This window comes from Pristiophorus japonicus, chromosome 1, assembly GCF_044704955.1.
Source record: "Pristiophorus japonicus isolate sPriJap1 chromosome 1, sPriJap1.hap1, whole genome shotgun sequence".
NCBI classification, from domain to species: domain Eukaryota; kingdom Metazoa; phylum Chordata; class Chondrichthyes; family Pristiophoridae; genus Pristiophorus; species Pristiophorus japonicus.
The window spans coordinates 388529646-388553809 of NC_091977.1; the positions used below are offsets into that span (position 1 = coordinate 388529646).

At 48.8% G+C, this 24164-nt stretch overlaps 1 protein-coding gene across 1 annotated transcript in view; it reads right to left on the reverse strand.

Annotated features, from left to right (window-relative positions):
* kcnb2b (potassium voltage-gated channel subfamily B member 2b) overlaps positions 1-24164 on the reverse strand; it is a 528359-nt gene that overhangs the window by 467978 nt on the left and 36217 nt on the right. The window lies entirely within an intron of this gene.

Genomic DNA, 24164 nt, shown 5'->3' on the forward strand with positions numbered 1-24164 from the left:
CCAAGTGTTGACATCGGAAGGAGCGCGTGGCAACCCAGGCACCCCACCCACCTGTTCCTTCAACCACCGTTTGCCCCACCTGTGACAGAGACTGTAGGTCCCGCATTGGACTCTTCAGTCACCTGAGAACTTATTTCTAGTGTGGAAGCAAGTCATCCTCGATTCCGATGGACTGCCTATGATGATGAACAGATCAAGTAATTAGGGTAAAAAGCGACAGGAGAGAGTGTGGCCCAGAGCATTCAGCAGTAGAAGAGAGAGGGAGCAGCGCAAGTGTAAAGCGGCGGGAGAGCGTGAGAGTACAAAGCGGCGCAAGAGAGACAATGGCCCAAGAGTATAAAGCTGCAGGAGACAGACGGGTCCAGGAGTATAAAGCAGTGGGAGAGATTGAGAATGGCCCAAGAGTACAAAGCAGCAGGAAAGAGAGAGAATGGCCTGGGAGTATAAAGCGGCGAGAAAGAGAGAGAGGTCCTGAGAGCATCAGGGAGAGAAGTAAAATACAACTTAAAGTGATGTCAACACAAGGGAAGAAGCTGATTGGTAAGTATCTGGTGAGTTTTTTTTGTCCATATCAGGGACAAGTCTTAGTTTATTTCTAGTAAAGTCTAATAAATAGAGGCATGGCAGGTCACAACAGTCCAGTCGAATGCACATCCTGTGCGATGTAGGAACTCCAGGACGTTTCTCATGTCCTGGACAAAATCATATGTGCCGGAAGTCTCATCAGCTGGAAGAGCTTGAGCTCAGAGTTTCAGAGCTTAGGCAGCAGTTGGCATCACTGCAGTGCATCCACAAGGCCGAGAGCTACAGAGCTGCACATTTCAGGAGGTGGTCACCCTGCAGCTTACGAGTGTGCAGGCAGATAGGGACCTGAGTGACCGCCAGACAGACAAGGAGGACCAGGCAGGAGTACAGCCAGAGCCAAGTCTATGGCAGCATGGGTGGCTCAGCTGTACTGGGGTGAGGGGGCTGGGGGGGAAGAAGAAGATCGGGAAAGCAATAATGATAAGAAATTCAATAGTTTGGGGAACAGACAGTTTTTCTGCAGCCACAGATGTGATTTCAGGATGGTATGTTGCCTCCCTGGTGCCAGGGTCAAAGATGTCACTGACTGGCTGCAGAACATTCTGAGGTGGGTGGGTGAACAGCCAGAGGTTGTGGTTCATATCGGCACCAATGACATAGGTAGAAAGAGGGATGAGGTCCTGCAGAAAGATTTTAGGAATCTAGGAAAGAGATTAATAAGCAGGAGCTCAAAGTTAGTAATCTCCAAATTACTTCCAGTGCCACACGCTAGTGAGTACAGAACTAGAAGGATAGTGTCGATTAATGTGTGGCTGAAGAGATGGTACAGGAAGAAGGGTTTAGATGACTGGTGACATTGGGACAGGTTGTCGGGGAGATGGGACCTGTATAAGCCAGACGGGTTGCACCTCAACAGGGCCAGGACCAATATCATCGTGGGGAAGTTTGCTTGTGCTGTTGGAAAGGTTTTAAACTAGCTTGGCAAGCAGATGGGAACCTGAGCATAGATTCAGGAGGTAAAAAGCAATGTGGAAATGAAAGGCAGAAAAATAGTAAGAGTGTTTGGAAGGCAATGGAAACAAAGGTTAGGAAATAGACAAGGGGAGTTTGACAGTACTTAATGGTATTTACTTTAATGCAAGGAGTCTAGTGAATAAAGCAGATGAACTGAGGGTGCAGATAGACACGTGGAAGTATGATATCATAGCTATTATGAAATATGGGTTAAAGAAGGGCAGGAATGGCAGCTCAACATTCCTGGATACAGTGTTTTCAGACAAGATGGAAAGGCAGATAAAAAAGGAGAGGTTGCAATGTTGGTTAAAGAAACAATTACAGCTGCCAGGAGGGTTGATAGGCTCGAAGGATCATCAAATAAAGCCATATGGGTTGCACTGAAGAACATAAAAAGAGCAATCACACTCTTAGGCCCCAAGTTTCGACATGATTTGCTCCTGATTTTTAGGAGCAACTGGTGGAGAACGGAGTATCTTAGAAATCGGAATTCTCGCCATTTAGTTTGCTCCAGTTCTAGTCAGTTAGAACAGTTTCACTTTGGAACAGAATTTTTTTTTCAAAAGGGGGCGTGTCCGGCCACTTACGCCTGTTTTCAAAGTTTCGTCAGTGAAAACTTACTCCAAACTAACTTAGAATGGAGTAAGTGAAGATTTTTGTACGTTCGAAAAAACCTTGTCTAAAGGAGATGGGGGGGGGGGGGAAAGGAGATGTGGGGGGAAAAGGAGATGGGGGGGAAAGGAGATAGGGGGGAAGCAGATGGGAGGGAAGGAGATAGGGGGGAGGGGGAGGGGGAATGAGATGGGGGGGGGGAAAGGAGATGGGGGAGGGAGGCTGAACGGGCCGGGCCCGCCTGGGCCCGTGTCTTCGGTCAGGGCTCGAGTCTTCGGTCAGGGCTCAAGACTTCGGGCAGGGCCCGTCCCCAGCACCAGATTTACAGGTAGGTGGCATTGGGTCGGGTCGGGGGGAGCGCGGGTCGTGGGGGTGGTGGGAGGGAGGTCGGTTCGGTTCGGGTCGGGGGGAGGGAGGGAGAGGGAGGTCGGGTCGGGTCCAGTCGAGGGGGGGAGCGGGAGTCGGGTCGATGTTGGGTCCGGTCCGGAGGCGGGGGGGGGGGGGAGTGGGAGTCGGGTCGGTGTTGGGTCCGGTCCAGAGGCGGGAGGCGGGGGGGGGCGGGAGTCGGGTCCGGTCCGGTCCGAAGGCGGGTGGTGGGGAGTGGGGGAATTGGGAGTCGGGTCGGGTCCAGTCCGGGGGGTCGGGGTTGGGTCCGGAGGCGGTGCGGGGGGGGGGGGGGGGAGGGAAGCGGAAGTCGGGTCGGGGTCGGGGTCGGGTCCGGTCCAGGGACGGGCGGAGCGGGAGTCGGGTCGGTGTCGGGGGCGGGAAGCAGGAGTCGAGTCGGGTCGGGAGGAAGCAGGAGCTGGCCGTGGGAGGAGCCTTATTCACGCAGCCCCAGTGAGGCCATTCGGCCAGGGCTAGTGGCTGCGTGCTTCGGCCCCTCCCACACAGTTTTGGGCGCCTGGAGCTACTGCACATGCGTGCCCACTGTAGCGCGCATGTGCAGAAGTCCCGGCACTGTTTTCAGCGCAAGGACCTGGCTCCGCCCCCTACAGCTCCTGCTGCGCTGCGCCGAGTTGCAAACGACTTGTAGGGAGCTGGAGAATCTGGAAGTATTTTTTCGGCGCACTTTGTGGCACGAAAAACGGGCGTCCAGGTCGGGACTGCGCCGTTCTAGGCACGGCTCGAAACTTGGGCCCCTAATGCCTAAACAGTCAGAGGAAGATAGAAAAGCAAATATGTAGGCAAATCTCTGAGAAGTGCACAAACAATAGGGCAGTAATAGTTGGAGATTTCAAATACCAAATATTAACTGATTTAAAATCAGTGTAAAAGTATAAAAGAATCCTTAAAATGCATTCAGATCATTTTAGCCAGTACGCAGCAAGCCCAATAAGAGAAGTTCTGGACTAAATTTTAGACAATGAAGCTGGGCAGGTGGAAGGGGTATCAGTTGGAGAGGATTTTGGAGTTAGTCATTATAATTCAGTTTGATTTAGCATAGTTATGGAAAAGGACACAAATAGACCCAGAGTAAAAGTTCTCAATTGGGGAAAGGTCAATTTTACTAAGCTGAGATGTGATTTAGAAAAGGTGCACTGGCAACTTGAAGGTAAATCATTGTCACAGCAGTGGGAGGCATTCAAGGAGGAGATCATGAGAGTTCAGAGCCCCATGGATATCAAGGAGGTTACAACGTAGGATAAGGCAAAAAAGGGATGCTTATATTAGATACCGAGAGCCCAATACTGCAGAAAGGCTAGAGTATAGAAAGTGCAGGGGTGAAATTAAAAAGGAAAATAGAAAAGCTAAGAAAGGGCATGAAACATTATTGGCAAGTAAAATCAAGAAAAACCCAAGATGTTTTATAAATACGTAAGGAGCAAGAGGATAACTAAGGAAAAGTTAAGGCCTATTAGCAACCAAAAAGGGAACCTGTGTATGAAGGCAGACCACATGGGTATGGATCTTAATGAATACTTTGGGTCTGTCTTCACAAACGTGAATGACAATGCAAAGATTGTAGTTAAGGAGGAGGAATGTGAAATATTGGATGGGATAAGCATGGGGAGAGATAAAATATTAACGAGTTTAACATCTTTGAAAGTAGATAAATCACTAGGCCCACAGATCTCTGAAGGTAGCAGGGCAGGTAGGCCCTACATCCTGGAGGGGGTTGAAGGCAATCGCCAAGGGTGTTCAGGAGGCTGTGGAGGGAGGTGGCCCAGCACATCTCTGCCGGTGACACGGTGGCCAGGACAGCAACTCAATGCCGCAAGAAATACAACGACCTCACTAGGGTTGTCAGGGTGAGTACCTTTTACAATAACCTTGCAATGCGTTCATGTGAGCCTCACTGCCTTACACAATATAAAGGCTTTACACTGCCCACCCCTTCTCTATGTGTACCAGACCATGCTTCTTATTGCAGGAGGCACCCTAAAAACTCCCTATCGCCTCACCAGATGTGCCCCGCCCATCCAAGCATCTCTCACCTTCCAACTCCCAACTCAGCCTGAGAACGCCCACCAACACCTTTTATCTCTCCATATGTGGTCACAGGCCTTCAACCTCATACTTACTCGTTAGCTCTTTGTCTTCAAATACCATCTTTGACGCATCCACTGTGCGCTGCCATGCAGGCTGAGATGCAGAGATTCACATCTCGCGACATTACTATTGAATCACTTACTGCAGACACATGTGGCACACGAATAGCTGCAGACCCACTAACAACTTCTTGTTTTGGTCATTATGGCCAAACTTGCCCACAACAGACGAGAGCAGGAGGTGGGGAGCCAGACCTCCAGGACCTTACTGCCATCGAGGAGTAAGTGTCCGCCTTCATGGGCGCACCAGTCAGGCCAACGGCGGCCAGCGAGGCAGAGCCCCCGCATGATAGGGATGGTTTGCGAATGAGATGTCTGTTTTCTGTGAGAGCCCTGACCCTTGAGCCCACATGCCTTACAACATGTCACTCCAAAATAACGATGCCCCCTCCTTCTTTCCCTCCTGCCCCCTCCCCAACTGCTACCCACACTTGTGTTGCTTTGTGCTACAGATGATGAGCCAGATGAGCTGCAGCCTGCCAGTCAGCTTCCATCATCACGAGGGGAAGGATGAGGAAGACGTGGAGACACGTGTGGCCACAGACCGGGCCCATCCTTAATGCCAGCGAGTGGGGAGAGCACGGCACATTCATTGGGTTTCTTGATCCTGATGCTCCTGGCCCCAGTGGCTCGCAGCAATGCACAGCACGAATGGAAGCTCGGGGGCCAGCTCTCCGGAGGGTAAGTTGGCCCAGGAGTCCTGCTCATCGTCAGGCAGATGAGGGCCTGGATTTGGAGGCTATGTCCAGAGAGTCCATGCAGATGCACTGTGAGATTATGGGTTCATTGGGGAGGGCGCCGCAGAACATGGATGCATGGTGTGAATGTGGCGGAGGCCGTCTCCAGCATTACCCATGCCTCACAGCAGTCTACGGAGCCCAATTTTGCCCTCAACAAGTGACACTGGGGTCCCAGAGGTGATAGCACGTGCCATGCTTGACGTGACAGCAGCCATGACATCACAGGCCGAAGCCATGCAAAGTCTTCGAGATGTCATGCAGACATTGGTTGCTGGCATGCAATCTCAGACTGCAGTGTTTCAAGCGCTCCCGGCACTTATGCAGTCTCAGAGTGATGCCATGCAAGCCACTATCCTCTCTGTCATCCCCACAGTCAGATGGGGAACAGATGGCGGCGCAGCACATCAGCAATCTGTGTTTGCATATATTGCTCCTGATGATCTGTCACCGCCCCGGAGGACTGGCAGTGTGCCGCTGGAAATGGAAGGTGCTTCCTACCTCACAATGACAGCATTCCAGCTCTTGCCACTGCCAGTCCGCCTCTGCACCCGCCAAGGCCTTCACCCCAGCCATCCCACAGTCAGCAGCTGGGCCTTCCATGGCCACTGTTGGTCCAAGGCATGAACGTATGCCATCTGTCCTGTCTCCCTCAGACATACAGCAGCCCTCAAGTGGCCTTGCTGCAGGCACTGAGGCCACATAGAGGAGGAGCAATAGGCATTGGAGGGAGTGAGGCAGAGGGGTGGGAAATGCCAGCGTAAGACACACTGAGTAAATATCTTCCCATGGCACCTCTGTAGAAATGTTATAAAGTCTCATCTTTGTTTGTGTTCTTTGAAGGGGTGGGTGCTCCATTTTGTTTTATTTGAGGGTCTGGCACCACTATAGAAATGTTGTGAAGTTTCATCTTTATGTTCTTGCTCCATTTTGTTTTATTTAAGGGTGTGGAGTTTTGGGGGATGTTTGAGTAATGTGTGAAAAATAAACTGTTACTTTGACCATCTCCTTCAGCCTCTGGTGTATGACTGTGGACTTGTAACGGAGATCTGGCATTATTGTGGCACAATTGCACGGTCATTATTAGTTGCATCTGTCAGCTTCCTCCAGTTAAGCAAACCAGTCCCTTATGAGCCGCCGCCGAATAGCCCTGCCATTGCCAATATTGGCATGCTGATTCCTCCGTGGCTGCTGCTTGTCATCATCATCTTGCTGGACATTCGTGGCATCACCAGGCTCCTGTTCCTCTTCCTCCCCCTCCTCCTCCTGAGGTGGGCCTGCGATCCCCACTGGAAAGGCCTGGGCCCTCATGGTGGCCAAATTGTGCAGCATGCAGCACACCACAATGAATAGTGAGGCCTGTTATGGGGAGTATTGAAGGCTTCCTCCAGAGTGGTCCAGACATCAGAATCACTGCTTAAGCAGCCCTATTACATAAGAACATAAGAAATAGGAGCAGGAGTAGGCCATAGGGCCCCTCGAGCCTGCTCCGCCATTCAATAAGATAATGGCTGATCTGATCATGGACTCAGCTCCACTTCCCTGCCCGCTCGCCATAACCCCTTATCCCCTTATCGTTTAAGAAACTATTTCTGTCTTAAATTTATTCAATGTCCCAGCTTCCACAGTTCTCTGAGAAAGCGAATTCCACAGATTTACAACCCTCTGAGAGAAGAAATTTCTCCTCATCTCGGTTTTAAATGGGCAGCCCCTTATTCTAAGATCATGCCCTCTACTTCTAGTCTTCCCCATCAGTGGAAACATCCTATCTGCATCCACCTTGTTAAGCCCCCTCATAACCTTAGACGTTTCGATAAGATCACCTCTCATTCTTCTGAATTCCAATAAGTAGAGGCCCAATCTACTCAACCTTTCCTCATTAGTCAACCCCCTCATCTCCGGAATCAACCTAGTGAACCTTCTCTGAACTGCCTCCAAAGCAAGTATATCCTTTCGTAAATATGAAAACCAAAACTGCACGCAGTATTCCAGGTGTGACCTCACCAATACCCTGTATAGTCGTAGCAAGACTTCCCTGCTTATATACTCCATCCCCTTTTCAATAAAGGCCAAGATTCCATTGGCCTTCCTGATCAGTTGCTTTATCTGCATACTATCCTTTTGTGTTTTGTTGCACAAGTACCTCCAGGTTCCTCTGTACTGCTCCATATGGCGGCAAGTCTCTCATTGCAGCGTTACTCTGGCTCTGTCGTGGGTTTGCAGAGGGCAGTCATTAGCCAGGTGGCCACGCCATATCCCTTGTCACTGAGCAGCCAGCCTCAGGCTTTCCATGGTAGCTGACAGAGTCGAGGCACAGTGCTCTCCTGGAGGATATACGCATCATGTGCATTTCCAGGATAGCGAGCATTGACTGCAAGGTGCACTGTCTCAGATCAAAACTGACTGCAAAAGCTTCTATAGCTATGTGAAGAGAAAAAGATTAGTGAAGACAAATATAGGTCCCTTGCAGTCGGATTCAGGTGAATTTATAACGGGGAACAAAGAAATGGCAGACCAATTGAACAAATTCTTTGGTTCTGTCTTCACGAAGGAAGACACAAATAACCTTTCGGAAGTACTGGGGACCGAGGGTCTAGTGAGAAGGAGGAACTGAAGGATATCCTTATAAGGCAGGAAATTGTGTTAGGGAAATTGATGGGATTGAAGGCCGATAAATTCCCAGGGCCTGATAGTTTGCATCCCAGAGTACTTAAGGAAGTGGCCCTAGAAATAGTGGATGCATTAGTGATCATTTTCCAACGGTACTATCAACTCTGGATCAGTTCCTATGGACTGGAGGGTAGCTAATGTAACACCACTTTTTAAAAAGGGGAGAGAGAAAGCGGGTAATTATAGACCGGTTAGCCTGACATCAGTAGTGGGGAAAATGTTGGAATCAATTATTAAGGATGAAATAGCAGCGCATTTGGAAAGCAGTGACAAGATCAGTCCAAATCAGCATGGATTTATGAAGGGGAAATCATGCTTGACAAATCTTCTGGAATTTTGTGAGGATGTATCTCGTAGAGTGGACAAGGGAGAACCAGTGGATGGTAATGTATTTGGACTTTCAAAACGCTTTTGACAAGGTCCCACACAAGAGGTTGGTGTGCAAAATCAAAGAACATGGTATTGGGGGTAATATACTGACGTGGATAGAGAAGTGGTTGGCAGACAGGAAGCAGAGAGTTGGGATGAAAGGATCCTTTTCAGAGTGGCAGGCAGTGACTAGTGGAGTGCCGCAGGGCTCAGTGCTGCGACCCCAGCTAATTACAATATACATCAATGATTTAGATGAAGGAATTGAGTGTAATATCTCCAAGTTTGCAGATGACACTAGACTGGGTGGCGATGTGAGCTGTGAGGGGGATGCTAGGAGGCTGCATGGTGACTTGGACAGGTTAGGTGAGTGGGCAAATGCATGGCAAATGCAGTATAATGTGGATAAATGTGAGGTTATCAACTTTGGGGGCAAAAACGCGAAAACAGAATATTACCTGAATGGCGGCAGATTAGGAAAAGGGGAGATGCAACGAGACCTGGGTGTCATGGTACATCAGTCATTGAAAGTTGGCATACAGGTACAGCAGGCGAGAAGAAGGCAAATGGTATGTTGGCCTTCATAGGTAGGGGATTTGAGTATAGGAGCAGGGAGGTCTGACTGCAGTTGTACAGGGCCTTGGTGAGGCCTCACCTGGAATATTGTGTTCAGTTTTGGTTTCCTAATCTGAGGAAGGACGTTCTTGCTATTGAGGGAGTGCAGCGAAGGTTCACCAGACTGATTCCCGGGATGGCAAGACTGACATATGAGGAGAGACTGGATCAACTGGGCCTTTATACATTGGAGTTTAGAAGGATGCGAGGGGATCTCATCGAAACATATAAGATTCTGACGGGACGGGACAGGTTAGATGCGGGTAGAATGTTCCCGATGTTGGGGAAGTCCAGAACCAGGGGACACAGTCTTAGGATAAGGACTAAGATGAGGAGAAACTTCTTCACTCAGAGAGTTGTTAACCTGTGGAATTCCCTGCCGCAGAGTTGTTGATGCCCGTTCATTGGATATATTCAAGAGGGAGTTAGATATGGCCCTTACGGCTAAAGGGATCAAGAGGTATGGAGAGAAAGCAGGAAAGGGGTACTGAGGGAATGATCAGCCATGATCTTATTGAATGGTTGTGCGGGTTCGAAGGGCTGAATGGCCTACTCCTGCACCTATTTTCTATGTTTCTGTGTTTCTATGTGTGGTCTCACACCAGCTGCACATTTAGAGAGTGGTATCCCTTTCTGTTTATGAAGACCTCTGCATTCTGGAATGGTGCTCGCAAGGCCACGTTAGTGTAGTCAATTGCTCCTTGCACCCTTGGGAAGCCCGCTATCCTGGCAAACCCACATGCATGCTCATCCTGTTTCTTCCTGGTCATCGGGAAGGTAATGAAGTCCATTCTACGTGTGTAGAGAGTCTGACATCGCGGATGCAGTGATGTGTTGCGAATTGCGAGATGCTGCCTATGTCCCCTGATGTAGCTTGGAAAGAGCCGGTGGCAGAGAAGGCGAGTGCCACCATGACCTTCACTGCGACGAACAGCGCAGTCCTGGTGCCGATGTGAGGCTGCAGTTCTTCCTGAAGGAGATGGCATATCGCTGTAACTACCTCCCTTCGGAAGCGCAGTCTTCCTCGGACAGGTCCAGGTATGAGCATTGCCGCTGGTAAAGCTGGGCGGGTAAGGCCTTCTGCCCCAATGTCGAGGGGCTCTCCTCCTTTGGCCGCCGACAAGGCAAACAACCCTTTTCTCTTGACCCCACCTTGCCAGAGCATGTAGAATGTGACGCTGGTGAACTAGTAATGCCCCCATTAAAGCTTTCAAAAATATTTTTTCTCAAGCTGAACTGTTATGTCTATCTGCCTGTTGGAGGCTCATGCACCGTGCTCTGTGTAAATGTTGCACTGACTGTGACCTCCGAGGGAAGCGCTCCTCATCCCGTTAAGTAGCCATATGAACTGAGAATGACATATTCCGTCAGTCTCATCTTTTCCAGTGACGCAGACAAAGAAGCACCCACCCCTATTTGCAGTGGAATCTGGTAGCTCACAAAAATGTTGGAAACGTGATGTTCCCTGACAGAGGGATGGTAAGGTGGAGAAGTGGTGAGCAATGGGGATCTGGGGTTTCATTCATTGGAACCGGATTCTGCTGAGGCGCTAATGGACAGCCCATCTTGAACAGGAATCTGCTGTCTGCCTCCTCCTCCTCCTCTTCCTCTTCCTCCTCCTCCTGAGGTGGTCCTGGAACCCATGGTGCAAGGGCTACACCTTCATGATGGCCAAGTTGTAGAAAATGCAACAGACCAGTAGAAAATGGGACTCCCACTCCGGGCAGCGTAACCATTGCTTCAGCACCCTGATGGCCTGCTCGATGAAGTAACGCATGGCAGCATGGCTCTCATTATAAGAGTGCTGGGCATGTGTGGTGGGATTGCAGCAAGGTGTCATCAGCCAGGTGTAGCACGGATAGCCCTTGTCTCCATGCAGCCACCCTCGAATGTGACATGGTGGCTGGAAGTTTGTCGACACACTGGATTGGCACAGGATGAAGGCATCATAACTACTGCCAGGATACAGGGCATTCACCATCACGATGTGCTGGGCGCACACAAACTGCACATTAGGTGAGTGATAGCCTTTGTGGTTGTGGTACATTTCAGGATTTGTATACAGCACCCACGAAGCCACGTGTGTGCCCTACACCATGGGAAAGCCTGATATCCTGGCAAAGCCACATGCGCACTTCTCCTGCTTCTCTGTCTTCAGAGTGAGGACAATAAAGACCCTCTATGATCTCCTGAATGCAGCGATAGACTGCAAACTGGGAGATGTTAGCTATGACTCCTGTTTCAGACTGGAAGGATCCAGTGGCGAAAAAAATTGAGGGCCATTGTAACCTTGAGAGCCTCTGGCAGTGCCGTCTTCACCCTGCTCTAAGGCTGCAGTTTTGGTTCCAAGAGGTGGCAGAGTTCCGTGGTGAAACGGAGTCTCGTAATACACTGCTCCTGGCTTAAATGCAGGTAGGAGAGGTGCCCTTCCTCCTCCTCTCTCTGCAAGCAGCTTGTGCTCTTCTTTGTTGCCTATTCTCCATCTCCTTGACATACTTGACGGTGACAGGGACTACAAATATTGTGTTCCTAACACAGATGAGACTGCACACAGGGAAGTTAAAGTAACAGTGACCTCAGTCTTTATTAAGACACTCCAGAGTGAGGAACAGACCTTAGGGGCCGGCTTATATACAGTGCTCCCAAGGGATGCTGGGATCCCTTGGAACTTCAGGGGATGCGCTCCCTGGTGGCGGAACATGGGAGTGCATGCTTTACAGATACACATCACTCCCTCCCAAAGTCAAAGTGAAATCTATTTACAAGGTGAGGCGGTTGGGAGCCTTTCTTTCCCTGGTGGACCGCCTCGGTACAAATGTCTGTTCTGGTGTGTTGGCTGTGCCCTCGCTGAGCTGGCGTGTTGTTGGCCCTGCAGGGCTGCTGGGTGAGCCTGGCCTTGCTGGGCTGTTGGGCGTGATGGGTTCAATTTCCTGGTCCAGGGTGGTGTCGTTGATCCTTTGGGTGTGTGTCGTGGGCTCAAAAAAGGTGGTATCTGCTGTGGATTGTTCAGGGCAGTCTGTGAACCACAGCCTCGTTTGGTCCAGGTGCTTTCTGAAAATTTGTCCATTGTCTAGTTTGACTACAAACACCCTACTCATTTATTTAGCTATCACCGTGCCCGCGATCCACTTGGGACCATGACCAAAGTTTAGCACATAAACAGGGTCATTCAGATCAATTTCCCGTGACACAGTGGCGCGACCATCGTTTACATTTTGTTGCTGCTGCCTGCTCTCTACCTGATCATGCAGGTTGGGGTGAACCAGCGAGAGTCTGGTTTTAAGTGTCCTTTTCATGAGTAGCTCAGCCGGGGACACCCCTGTGAGCGAGTGGGATCTCGTGCGGTAGCTGAGCAGTACTCGGGACAGGCGGGTTTCGAGTGAGCCTTCTGTGACTCGTTTAAGGCTCTGTTTGCTTGTTTGTACTGCCCGCTCTGCCTGCCCATTGGAGGCTGGTTTGAATGGAGCCGAGGTGACATGTTTGATTCCATTGCGGGTAATGAATTCTTTAAATTCGGCACTGATGAAACATGGCCCGTTGTCACTGACCAGTACGTCAGGCAGGCTGTGGGTGGCAAACATGTCCCTCAGGCTTTCAATGGTGGTGGTGGTGGCGGTGCTTCCCAACATTATTTCACATTCAATCCATTTTGAAAAAGCATCCACCACTACAAGGAACATTTTACCGAGAAATGGGCCCGCATAGGCGACATGGATCCTCGACCATGGTCTGGAGGGCCAGGACCACAAACTTAGTGGTGCCTCTCTGGGCGCGTTGCTCAACTGAGCACACAAGCTGCATTGCCATACACAGGACTCCAAGTCAGAGTCGATACCGGGCCACCACACGTGGGATCTGGCTATCGCTTTCATCATTACTATACCCGGGTGTGTGATGTGGAGATCCGAGATGAACGTCTCTCTGCCCTTTTTGGGTAGCACTACATGGTTATCCCACAACAGGCAGTCTGCCTGAATGCACAGCTCATCCTTTCGCCGCTGGAACGGCTTGATTAGCTCTTGCATTTCAACGGGGTTGCTGGCCCAGCTCACATGCAGTACACAGTTTTTTACTAGGGACAGCAGAGGATCTTGTCTAGTCCAAGTGCTAATCTGGTGGCCCGTGACAGGTGACTTATCATTTTCAAACGCTTCCATGACCATCAACAAGTCTGCGGGCTGTGCCACCATCAACAAGTTTTCAGGCTGCGACATTTCCATCCCCGTGGTGGGCAATGGTAGCCGACTGAGAGCATCTGCACAGTTCTCGGTGCCTGGCCTGTGGCGGATGGTATAGTTATACGCTGATAGTGCGAGTGCACACCTTTGTATGCGGGCTGAGGCATTAATATTTATCCCTTTGTTTTCAGCGAACAGGGATATGAGGGCTTGTGATCGGTTTCCAGCTCAAATTTGAGGCCAAACAGGTACTGATGCATTTTATTTACCCCGAACGCACACGCTAATGCCTCTTTCTCAATCATGCTGTAGGCCCTCTCGGCCTTAGACAAGCTCCTGGAGGCATAGGCGACAGGTTGCAACTTCCCCGCAACGATAGCTTGTTGTAATACAGACCCGACTCCATAAGACGACGCATCACATGCTAGCACAAGTCTTTTACACGGGTTATACAATACAAGCAGCTTGTTGGAGCATAAAATGTTTCTGGCTTTCTCAAAAGCAATTATCTATTTTTTTCCCCCATACCCAGTTCTCACCTTTATGCAATAACACATGTAGGGGCTCTAAGAGGGTGCTTAACCCCGGTCGAAAGTTACCAAAATAGTTGAGGAGTCCCAGGAACGACCGCAGTTCCGTGACGTTCTGTGGCCTGGGCACATTCCTGATAGCCTCTGTCTTGGCATCTGTGGGCCGAATGCCGTCCACCGCAATCTTTCTCCCCAAAAACTCCACTTCTGTTGCCATGAAGATGCATTTCGACCTCTTCAGCCGCAGCTCTACGCGATCCAGTCGCTGGAGGACCTCCTCCAGGTTTTGTAGGTGCTCGGCGGTGTCCCGACCCGTGACCAATATGTCATCCTGAAAAACCACCGTGCGTGGTACCAACTTGAGTAGGCTCTCCATGTTTCTCTGGAAGATCGCTGCAGCCGACCGAATTCCAAACGGGTATCTGTTATAGATGAACACTCCCTTGTGCATGTTGATGCAGGTGAGGCCCTTCGAAGACTCCTCCAGCTCCTGCGTCATGTAGGCCGAAGTCAGGTCGAGCTTGGTGAACTGCCAGCGTCGCAAATAGGTTGCCTGCCTTAGGTAGCGGGTATTGGTCCTGTAGCGAGAAACAATTAATAGTTACTTTATAATCGCCGCAAATCCAGCACTTTTGAGTACTGGAACAATCGGGCTGGCCCACTCGCTGAATTCCACTGCGGAGATGATGCTCTCGCGTTGCAGCCTGTCCAGCTCGATTTCCACTCTCTCCCTCATCATGTCAGGTACCACTCGCGCCTTGTGGTTAATGGGTCGTGCCTCTGGAACCAAGTGGATCTGCACCTTCGCCCTGGAAAAGCTTCCAATGCCTGGCTCAAAAAGGGAAGGAAATTTGTTAAGAACCTGGGTACATGACGCCTCATCGACATGTGATAGCGCTCGGATGTCATCCCAGTTCCAGCGGATTTTGCCCAGCCAGCAGTGTGGGGCCATCGCCAGGGACAATCCAGAGTGGCAGTTCATGCACCATGCCCCCGTAGGTGACCTTGACCAGGACAGTGATGAGCTCTTTGGTGCACATTCTCAGTTTTGTGTGGATGGGGCTCAGGGCTGGTCTGCGTGCCTTCTTGCACCACAGTCTCTCAAACATCTTTTTACTCATGATGGATTGGCTAGCACCAGTGTTCAGTTCCATGGCTACGGGTAAGCCATTCAATTTTACATTGAGCATTATAGGTGGACATTTCGTCGAAAATGTGTGCACCCCGTGTACTTCAGCATTTGCCTCCTCTCTGTGAGGCTCGAAATTGCTTTGATCCACTATGGACCGATCTTCCTCTGCCACGTGGTGGTTAGCAGGTTTTGCAGAGCTTGCAGCTCATTTGCAAGCTCGTTGGAGGTGCCCCATTGTTCCACAGCTCTTGCAAACATACCCTTTGAAGCGGCATGAATAGGCTGAATGGAAGCCTCCACAACGTCAACAGGGTGTGAATTGCCTTGCATTCATCCTTTGTTGCGGACTCTGAGTCATCTGGGTCATCTGAGGCCTGCTAGCAGTTGCAAACTCGTGGGTTCTGCCCTGTACATTTCTGCTCGCAAACACAGTTCCAGTTAATTTATGAACATTGCTAGCACTTGTGTGCTGAGAGATTTGTTTGGTGTTATCACTGGTGGACATAAACGCCTGTGCTATCACAATGGCTTTGCTGAGGGTCGGTGTCTCTGCAGTCAAAAGTTTTCGTAGGATGATCTCATGGCCAATGCCCAGTACAAAAAAGTCTCTGAGCATCTGCTCCAGGTAGCCATCAAACTCACATTGTCCTGCAAGTCGCCTTAGCTCGGCGACATAGCTCGCCATTTCCTTAACCTTCAGATCGCTGCCACGAGTAGAACCGATACCTCGCCATCAGCACGCTCTGCCTCGGGTTAAGATGCTCCCGAACCAGTGTACATAGCTCCTCATACGACTTATCTGTGGGTTTCACCGGAGTCAGAAGATTCTTCATGAGGCAGTAGGTCGGTGCCCCGCAGACCTACAGCTCCTTTTTGCAGCGCTTCCTTTTCCGTCCAGCTTGTTGGCTACAAAGTATTGGTCTAGCCGTTCAACATAGGCTTCCCAGTGCTCACCCTCCGAGAACTTCTCCAGGATGCCCACAGTTTGCGGCACCTTTGCGTTGGATTCATATACTCATCGCCAGTTATTGTGTTCCTAACACAGATGAGACTGCACACAGGGAGGTTAAAGTAATAGCGACCTCAGTCTTTAATAAGACACTCCAGAGTGAGGAACAGGCCTTAGGGGCCGGCTTATATATAGTGCTTCCAAGGGATGCTGGGATCCCTTGGGACTTCAGGGGATGCGCTCCCTGGTGGCGGAACATGGGAGTGCATGCTTTACAGATACACAACAGCCCCCATGACTGGGAGCAAGTGGCGTGAGCAGAACCCTTTAAATCAGAAGCAAGGCATTCTCCACTTGTAGCACTAGTCACTGTCTACTCACCAACTTTAACTAACTGTAGAAAGCTCCAAACTGTTGCACAAACTTACGAAGAGCCAGTACAAATCAAAAAGCAAGTCAGCTGCAAGTTGTAAAAAAAAGAGAAAGACTTGCATTTATTTAGTGCTTTTCACAATCTCAGGGTGTCCCAAAGTGCTTTACAGCCAATGAAATACTTTTGAAGTATAGTCACTGTTGTAATGTAGGAAATGCAGTAGCCAATTGCGCACAGCAAGCTCCCACAACAGCAATGTGATAATGACCAGCTAACCTGTTTTGTATTATTTTGATTGAGGGATAAATATTGGCCAGAGAACCAGGGATAACTCTCTTGCTCTCCTTCAAAACAGTGCCATGGGATCTTTTATGCCCATCTGAGAGTGCAGACAGGGCCTCGGTTTAACTTCTCATCCAGAAGATGGCACCTCTGACAATGCAGCGGACTCCCTCAGTACTATGCTGAAATGCCAGTCCAGATTGCTACCCACTGAGCCACAATTGCAGTTTTGGTCACCTTACCTAAGGAAGGATATGCTCGCTATAGAGGGAGTGCAACGAGGGTTCGCCAGACTGATTCCTGGGATGGAGGAGTTGTCATATGAGGAGAGATTGAGTAGACTAGGTCTATATTTTCTAGAGTTAGAAGATTTCATTTAAATATCTAAAATTCTTAGAGGGCTTCACAGGGTAGATGCAAGGAGGATGTTTCCCCTTGGGGAGGTCTAGAACCAGGGATCACAGTCTCAGAATAAGGGGTCGGCCATTTAGGACTAAGATGAGGAAAAATGTCTTCACTCAGAGGATGGTAAATCTTTGGAATTCTCTACCCCAGAGGGCCTTGGAGGCTCAGTCGTTGAGTATATTCAAGGCAGCGATCGATAGATTTCTGGTTGAATCAAGGGAAATGGGGACAGTGCAGGAAAGTGGAGTTGAGGTAGATGATCAGCCATGATCTTATTGAATGGTGGAGCAGGCTTGAGGGGTCAAATGGCCTACTCCTGCTCCTATTTCTTATGTTCTAATGTTCTTACTGATCCCTTTAAACAGCGCTGGTGGGGTGTCCTTCCTGCTGCTGAATGCATATTCAGCTGTTTGTGATTTGGAAAAGGCGTTGAATGGAGTAGTCACATTGAAAATGGCAGTTCGTGCATCAAATCAGTATTGCACACTGATTTAGAGTCACGATCTGCCTCATTACCATTTCTACAGTGAGCGCAGGCAACAGCTGTGCTGCCGACCTACCCAAAAATGCAGCTGCCACGGGACCAGCCAGAAGTGGGCGGAAGTGAAGCGTTTGCCGGTTTTATTCGGAAAGAGGCCATATCAGCCGATGCTAAGGTGCCGAATTTCACGGCCAGTTTCTCTTTATTTACTCTATGTAAACTGTTCATAAAATCATAGAATGGTTACTTCACGGAAGAAGGCCTTTCGGCCTGTCAAGCCCGTGCCAGCTCTCTGCAAGAGCACTTCAGCTAGTCCCACTCCCCCACTCTTTCCCGAAGCTAAGATTATTTTTCTTTCAGGTACTTATCCAACTCCAGTTTGAAAGATAAGATTGAGTCTGCCTCCACCATCTTTTCAGGCAGTGCATTCCAGATCCCAACCACTCGCTGCGTAAAAATGGTTTTTCTTATGTCGCGCTTGATTCTTCTGACAAACACCTTAAATCTATGTCCTCTGGTTCTTGACCCTTCTGCCAATGGGAACAGTTTCTCTCTATCCAGATGCCTCATGTTTTTGAATACCTCTATCAAATCTCCTCTCAATCTTCTCTGCTCTAAGGAGAACAACCCCAGCTTCTTCAGTCTATCCACTTAACTGAAGTCCCTCATCCCTGGAATCATTCTTGTAACTCATTTCTGCACCCTCTCAAGGCCTACAAATCCTTCCTAAAGTGCGGTACCCAGAATTGGACACAATACTCCAGTTGAGGCCGAAACCAGTGTTTTACACAGGTTCATCATAATTTCACACTTTTGTACTCTATACCTCTATTCATGAAGCCCAGGATACCGTAAGCTTTTTTTAAAATCGCTTTCTCAACCTGCCCTGCCACCTTCAACAATTTGTATACATATTCCCCGAGGTCGCTCATGATTTTAAACACCTCTACCAATCTTCTCTGAGCTTTCCCAGCTCTGAGGCAAACAACCTCAGCTTCTCCAGTCTATTCACATAACTGTAATCCTTCATCCCTGGAATCATTCTAGTAAATCTCTTCTGTACACTCTCCAAGGCCTTCACGTCCTTCCTAAAGTGTGGATCCCAGAATTGGAGACAATACTCCAGCTGAGGCCAAATTAATATTTTATATAGGTTTATCTGCCTCCACCGATAGATCTCCATTATGGTCCCTAATCGATCCTCTGACAAACTGTTAATTTGCCGATAGGTTTAGCATAACCTCCTGTCTTTTGTCCTCTATGCCTCTATTTATAAAGCCCATGATCCCATACCCTAGAAATTGCCTACCTTACCACCAACCATTAGCACCATATTTTGGAAAAAAATGGCAGCCTGCTTCTGGTGCGAGACACAATAGCCACCATTGTGGTCAGGTTCATAGCACTGCCGTTGCCAGTACTGGACTCTCAAATTCAAATGAGCAGATTGTGATGTCAATCGGCATGCATACCATATGGGTCTCACGTTGGCAGTAGCAGAACTACCTGTCTGTCCCGCTGAGTATCGAATTCCCAATTGCCACTGCGTTCCTACATTTTGCTGTACCCGCCTGTGCAGTCCTTTGCCTCATGGTTTCCGGCTCGGGACTGCACTCTTCCGTCACCCTCACTGGTATTCAATGCTGAATATCGGTTTGAGAGTACGTCAGTCTCGGAGGTTTCCTGCACTGCCTGCCTCTTCCTCCTCTTCTGGGCGGTCACCCACTTGCTAATCTGCACTCCCTGTTGCTGTGGGGTGACCACCTTCTGGAACCTACGATCCAAGAAATATTCAGCCACCCATATGCCCTGCAATGAATCCAGCTGCCCCACAAGCTCAGAATCCTGAGTGCCATTTCAAGTGACTGAAGGCACTGCCTATACACGTTAGCCTCCGAGACACACTGAAGTTCCCACATGGTGCAGGAATTACAGGCTGCAGGTTGCAGATGTCCCTCCATTCCAATTAGAAACTTAGAAAAAATACTTGGCTATAAGGTGATTTATGTAACTGCTGTTAACGAAGACTAAACTATTTTAATGTATTAAATTACAATGTTATGTTCTATTCATTCCTCAAAGCGATCTAACTAAATACTAATTATTTACTCAAGCTTAACAAGAACCACTGAGACCACTAAGATCTGTTAGCGCCTGCAGATGGCGGTAAAAGGGCGCTGATGCAGTAGTGCCGGGGTGAGGCGAATCTGGCGGCGCACGGCAAATCCGGACCCCACTGTGTGCCTCCAGTACAGGGAACCGCTGGGGATTTCAACAGCAGGCAGAGCGTAACGTCAGTGAGTGTGCACTGGGCGCCCAATCTGCCAAATTCATTATGGATACTTACCTTTGCGCCACGACCAGACAGCGACAGCGAGAGGAGGTGCACAGCTGCAGGACACCAGCTCCAGGGATATTATTTAAAAGCATCCGCATTAATCACTCCCAGCTGTCAGGGCAAGTTTGTTTCTATGGTCTCTTGTCAGTTTCAGCTAGTGGATGAGTTTGTTTGAGTCATTTCAAGGTTCTTTTTTATCAGCATTGTTCTGGCAAGTGCAAAGTAGCTACATTTATTATTCAAAGATTTAAACTGCTACACTTGGCAACATTAATGGGGACTGTACTGGCATGTCACCTTGCCCTCTAGGATCTATGATGGAGGGAGCGAAGGCAGCCAGAAATGCGGGAACATGTGCGCAGCTGGATGAAGAGGGACATCAGGGCTCTCATCAGGATGACTTAAATCCCAAATCCCTTTTGCTCACCGCATGTCCATCATACCATCCCTGTGTCATGCCATATCACAACGTCCTCTTGGGCACAATAGTGAAATGAGACCACAAAATAATGCAAACTCCATTAATAAATTTATGCATAAACATATCACACATAGTAACATAGAAAATACGTGCAGGAGTAGGCCATTCGGCCCTTCGAGCCTGCACCACCATTCAATATGATCATGGCTGATCATGCAACTTCAGTACCCCATTCCTGCTTTCTCTCCCTATCCCTTGATCTATTTAGCCGTAAGGGCCACATCTAACACCCTTCTGAATATATCTAACGAACTGGCCTCAACAACTTTCTGTGGTAGAGCATTCCACAGGTTCACAATTCTCTGAGTGAAGAAGTTTTTCCTCACCTTGGTCCTAAATGGCTTACCCCTTATCCTTAGTGTAGGGGTTTTTTGCTCTGCCTAATTACAGGGGTCTTTGGTGGCTGTTGGTGTATTGAGCCTCTCTGCCCCTTCTAGGGGACTGTCCAGTAGCTTATGGCTCGCTGACCACTAAACTGGCAGTTTCGAAGTGCCCTAGCACTCCTATCTGGTTCTAACCTCAGAATTTTGGTGGATTATGAGCTTCCACAAGGGAAAACAAAACACTCAGAGACAAGTGGTCCTTGGAACGGAAAAAAACGAGTAAGTCCAATTTATTAACGACGGTAAGTTTCCAACAAGGTCAAACTACATCAAAACACATATCTGACACACACTTATAAACTATGAAAATCTATGGGAAGAAATGGACACAACGAAAACCTTACACAATTTTATCTTTACAAGACATTTCCAACACCACCCCCACCCACCTTTTTACCTGACTGACCTCGGCTGACAGTTGGGAAAAGAAACCCCAGGATAATACTTACAATCCCTTTTGACAGTTATTTTTTTAGCCTTAGGATGGTTGGTTTACGGGGTAGCTAGAGTGAATGTTGCCTCTCCCAATTACTTTGGTCTCCGGTTCTTCAGCTGGTTGGCCTCGGAGCATTGTTCGGTGTGCGGCTCGGCTTCTTGAGACGATGTTGAGCCTCTCGGTAGTTGAGTTGTATATTCTGCACACAAGTCGAGTTCAGGGCCCGTTCAATGGTAGGTTTCCCAGCCAGTAACAATCCGTCTCCGTTCTCTCTTGGTTTCTGTCTGTCTGTGACTGCTACAGCTCCTCGACTCCTTCTCCTACTGTTCCAGCTGCTTCTTCCCTCCCGGTGGCTCCGTAGGTCCTATATATGTATCCAATTTAGTTCTGGCGTTTTCGTGCCCAAACTCAGTTGGTGGTCCATTGTGTAAGTTTGGGTGGGGAGATAGCTTTGAATATTTAATCAGAAGATATCAGAAGATAGGTGTGAGGCCAGGGGTATTGTTACAGTGCACATTGGTGCCTCAAAGTCTGCTGGCCCATTGCAACAGTCCTGGGAGTCAATCGGTTTGGGCCTCCCCTTTGATGGGCCATCACCGCAGTGATCTCAGGACTATTGTCCACTGTCCATATTAATTAGGTAGATGATGGTCCACATTCATAATTTGATTAGGGGTGAATCATATTTTTGAACTGGGCCGGGTAGTCCCCATTAGTTGAGGATTTCCCCACTTCAGGCCCGACTCGACCCCTGATTGGCCTGCCAGAATGCACTTTTCCCCCATTGGCCAGTGCCTCTGTCTCGCTTGTGAGCCAGACTCCACAATGTCTGTATCCGCCCACACGTTTCCCAGCCTGCCTGGTCTGAGGATTTTACTTGGCCAAAAATGTTCATTTGAAATGTGTAGGATGATCCCATCTTAGTTTTCTTGTCCTTAGGATGTTCCAATAAAATGCGGCCATGGATTTTCGAACCTTACACTAGACTGTGACCCCTGGTTCTGGACTTCCCCAACATCGAGAACATTCTTCTTGCATCTAACCTGTCCAATCCCATCAGAATTTTATATGTTTCTATGAGATCCTCTCTCATTCTTCTAAATTCCAGTCTTTCTTCATATGTAAGTCCTGCCATCCCGGGAATCAGTCTGGTGAATCTTCGCTGCACTCCCTCAATAGCAAGAATGTCCTTCCTCAGTTTAGGAGACCAAAACTGTACACAATATTCAAGGTGTAGCCTCACCAAGGCCCTGTACAACTGCAGTAAGACCTCCCTGCTCCTATACTCAAATCCTCTCGCTATGAAGGCCAACATGCCATTTGCCTTCATCATTGCCTGCTGTTCCTGCATGCCAACTTTCAATGACTGATATACCATGACAACCAGGTCTCGTTGCACCTCCCCTTTTCCTAATCAGTCACCATTCAGATAATATTCTGCCTTCCTGTTTTTGCCACCAAAGTGGATAACCTCACATTTATCCACATTATACTGCATCTGCCATGCATTTGCCCACTCACCTAACCTGTCTAAGTCACTCTGCAGCCTCTTAGCATCCTCCACACAGCTCACACCGCCATCGAGCTTAGTGTTATCTGCAAACTTGGAGATATTACATTCAATTCCTTCATCCAAATCATTAATATATATTGTAAATAGCTGGTGTCCCAGCACTGATCCCTGCGGTACCCCACTAGTCACTGCCTGCCATTCTGATATCTGCATATCACAGTCATTCTAATAACCCTTGTGCCTGCCATAATTGAATAGCTGTCATGGTGTGCAAGGCTTGAGCTGTGAGTGTGTGGGTAGGTAGGGATTGTTGGTGGGTGAGTGCTGGGGGTGTAGTGCTTTGGGCAGTGTGTGGAACTTGTGGTACAGATGGTGGTATGTAGCATTTGTTGAAGCATTCAATCACCCTGACCACCTGACTGAAGTGGATGTGCCATGAGCACACCTGCTTCAGTCCTCTGACTCCTTCTCCTTGGTGTGCTTCTCCTTACTGAAGCAGCTGCACAGCCAGCAATGCTGAGAATGAGGTGCTGCAGTAATGATGAACCTCCCTTTAAGTACTGGTAAAAGCCTGTGCAATGATGAGTTGAGATTAGACTGCACCTAATACTGGTCCACCCTTTGAGTGTAATGCCACTGAGCTAGTCCTTTAAGACTTGATTTAGTGCCCCAACCATTTCTTTGAGCAGTGAGAATGAATTTTGCGTGCAGTATAAAGCAATAGTGCCTGGCGCTATATCTCAAACTTTTCTCAAGTTACTGCCCATTTCTGGGTTATAATGAATTTCTCCCCCAAAGAACCTAAATATTAGATACTTAATTTAGATAATTATCTTAGAATTCTCGGTTTCTGCAGCTCCACTCCTTCCTTTGATATGGGCGTGAGAAACCGCCTCTTCCTCTCCACCGAATGCCTACTGTCACCAAATTCTCAGCTTTCACTCTCCGATTCACTCTGATTGTGCTCCTAGCAGACGAGGCTTCACATTAGAAGTTTGCATTCATAAAATTAAGCTTTTAAGGCTAGACCTAATCCCTCCATAGCCTCTCCCCTCCCTATCTCGTCTGGACCCACAACCTCCACCCCCCCCTCCCCCACCCCCGAGATATCTGCGCCCCTCTAATTCTGGCGTCTTGAGCATCCCTGATTTTAATCACTCAATCATTGGTGACCTTGCCTTCAGCTGACAAGGGCCTAAGGTCTGGAATTCCCTCCCTAAACCTCTCTGCCTATCTCCCCCTCTTTCATCCTTTAAGAGACCCATTAACACCTACCTCCTTGACCCATCTGCCCTAATTTCTCCTTATGTGGTTCAGTGACAAAGTTTATTTGTTAACGTTTTTGTGAAGTGCCTTGGGACATTTTACTATGTGCTGTATTCATCCATTCTGAAGCGGATCTACAGTATATTATTCAGTCCGTAAGCATAACCCCGAGCTTCCGGTCACCTGTCACTTTAATTCTCCGTTCCACTCCCACTCTGACCTCCCTGTTCTCGGCCTCTTACACTGCTCCAATGAAACTCAACGTGAGCTCGAGGAACAGCACTTCATCTTTCGATTCGGCACAGTACAGTCTTCTGGACTCAACA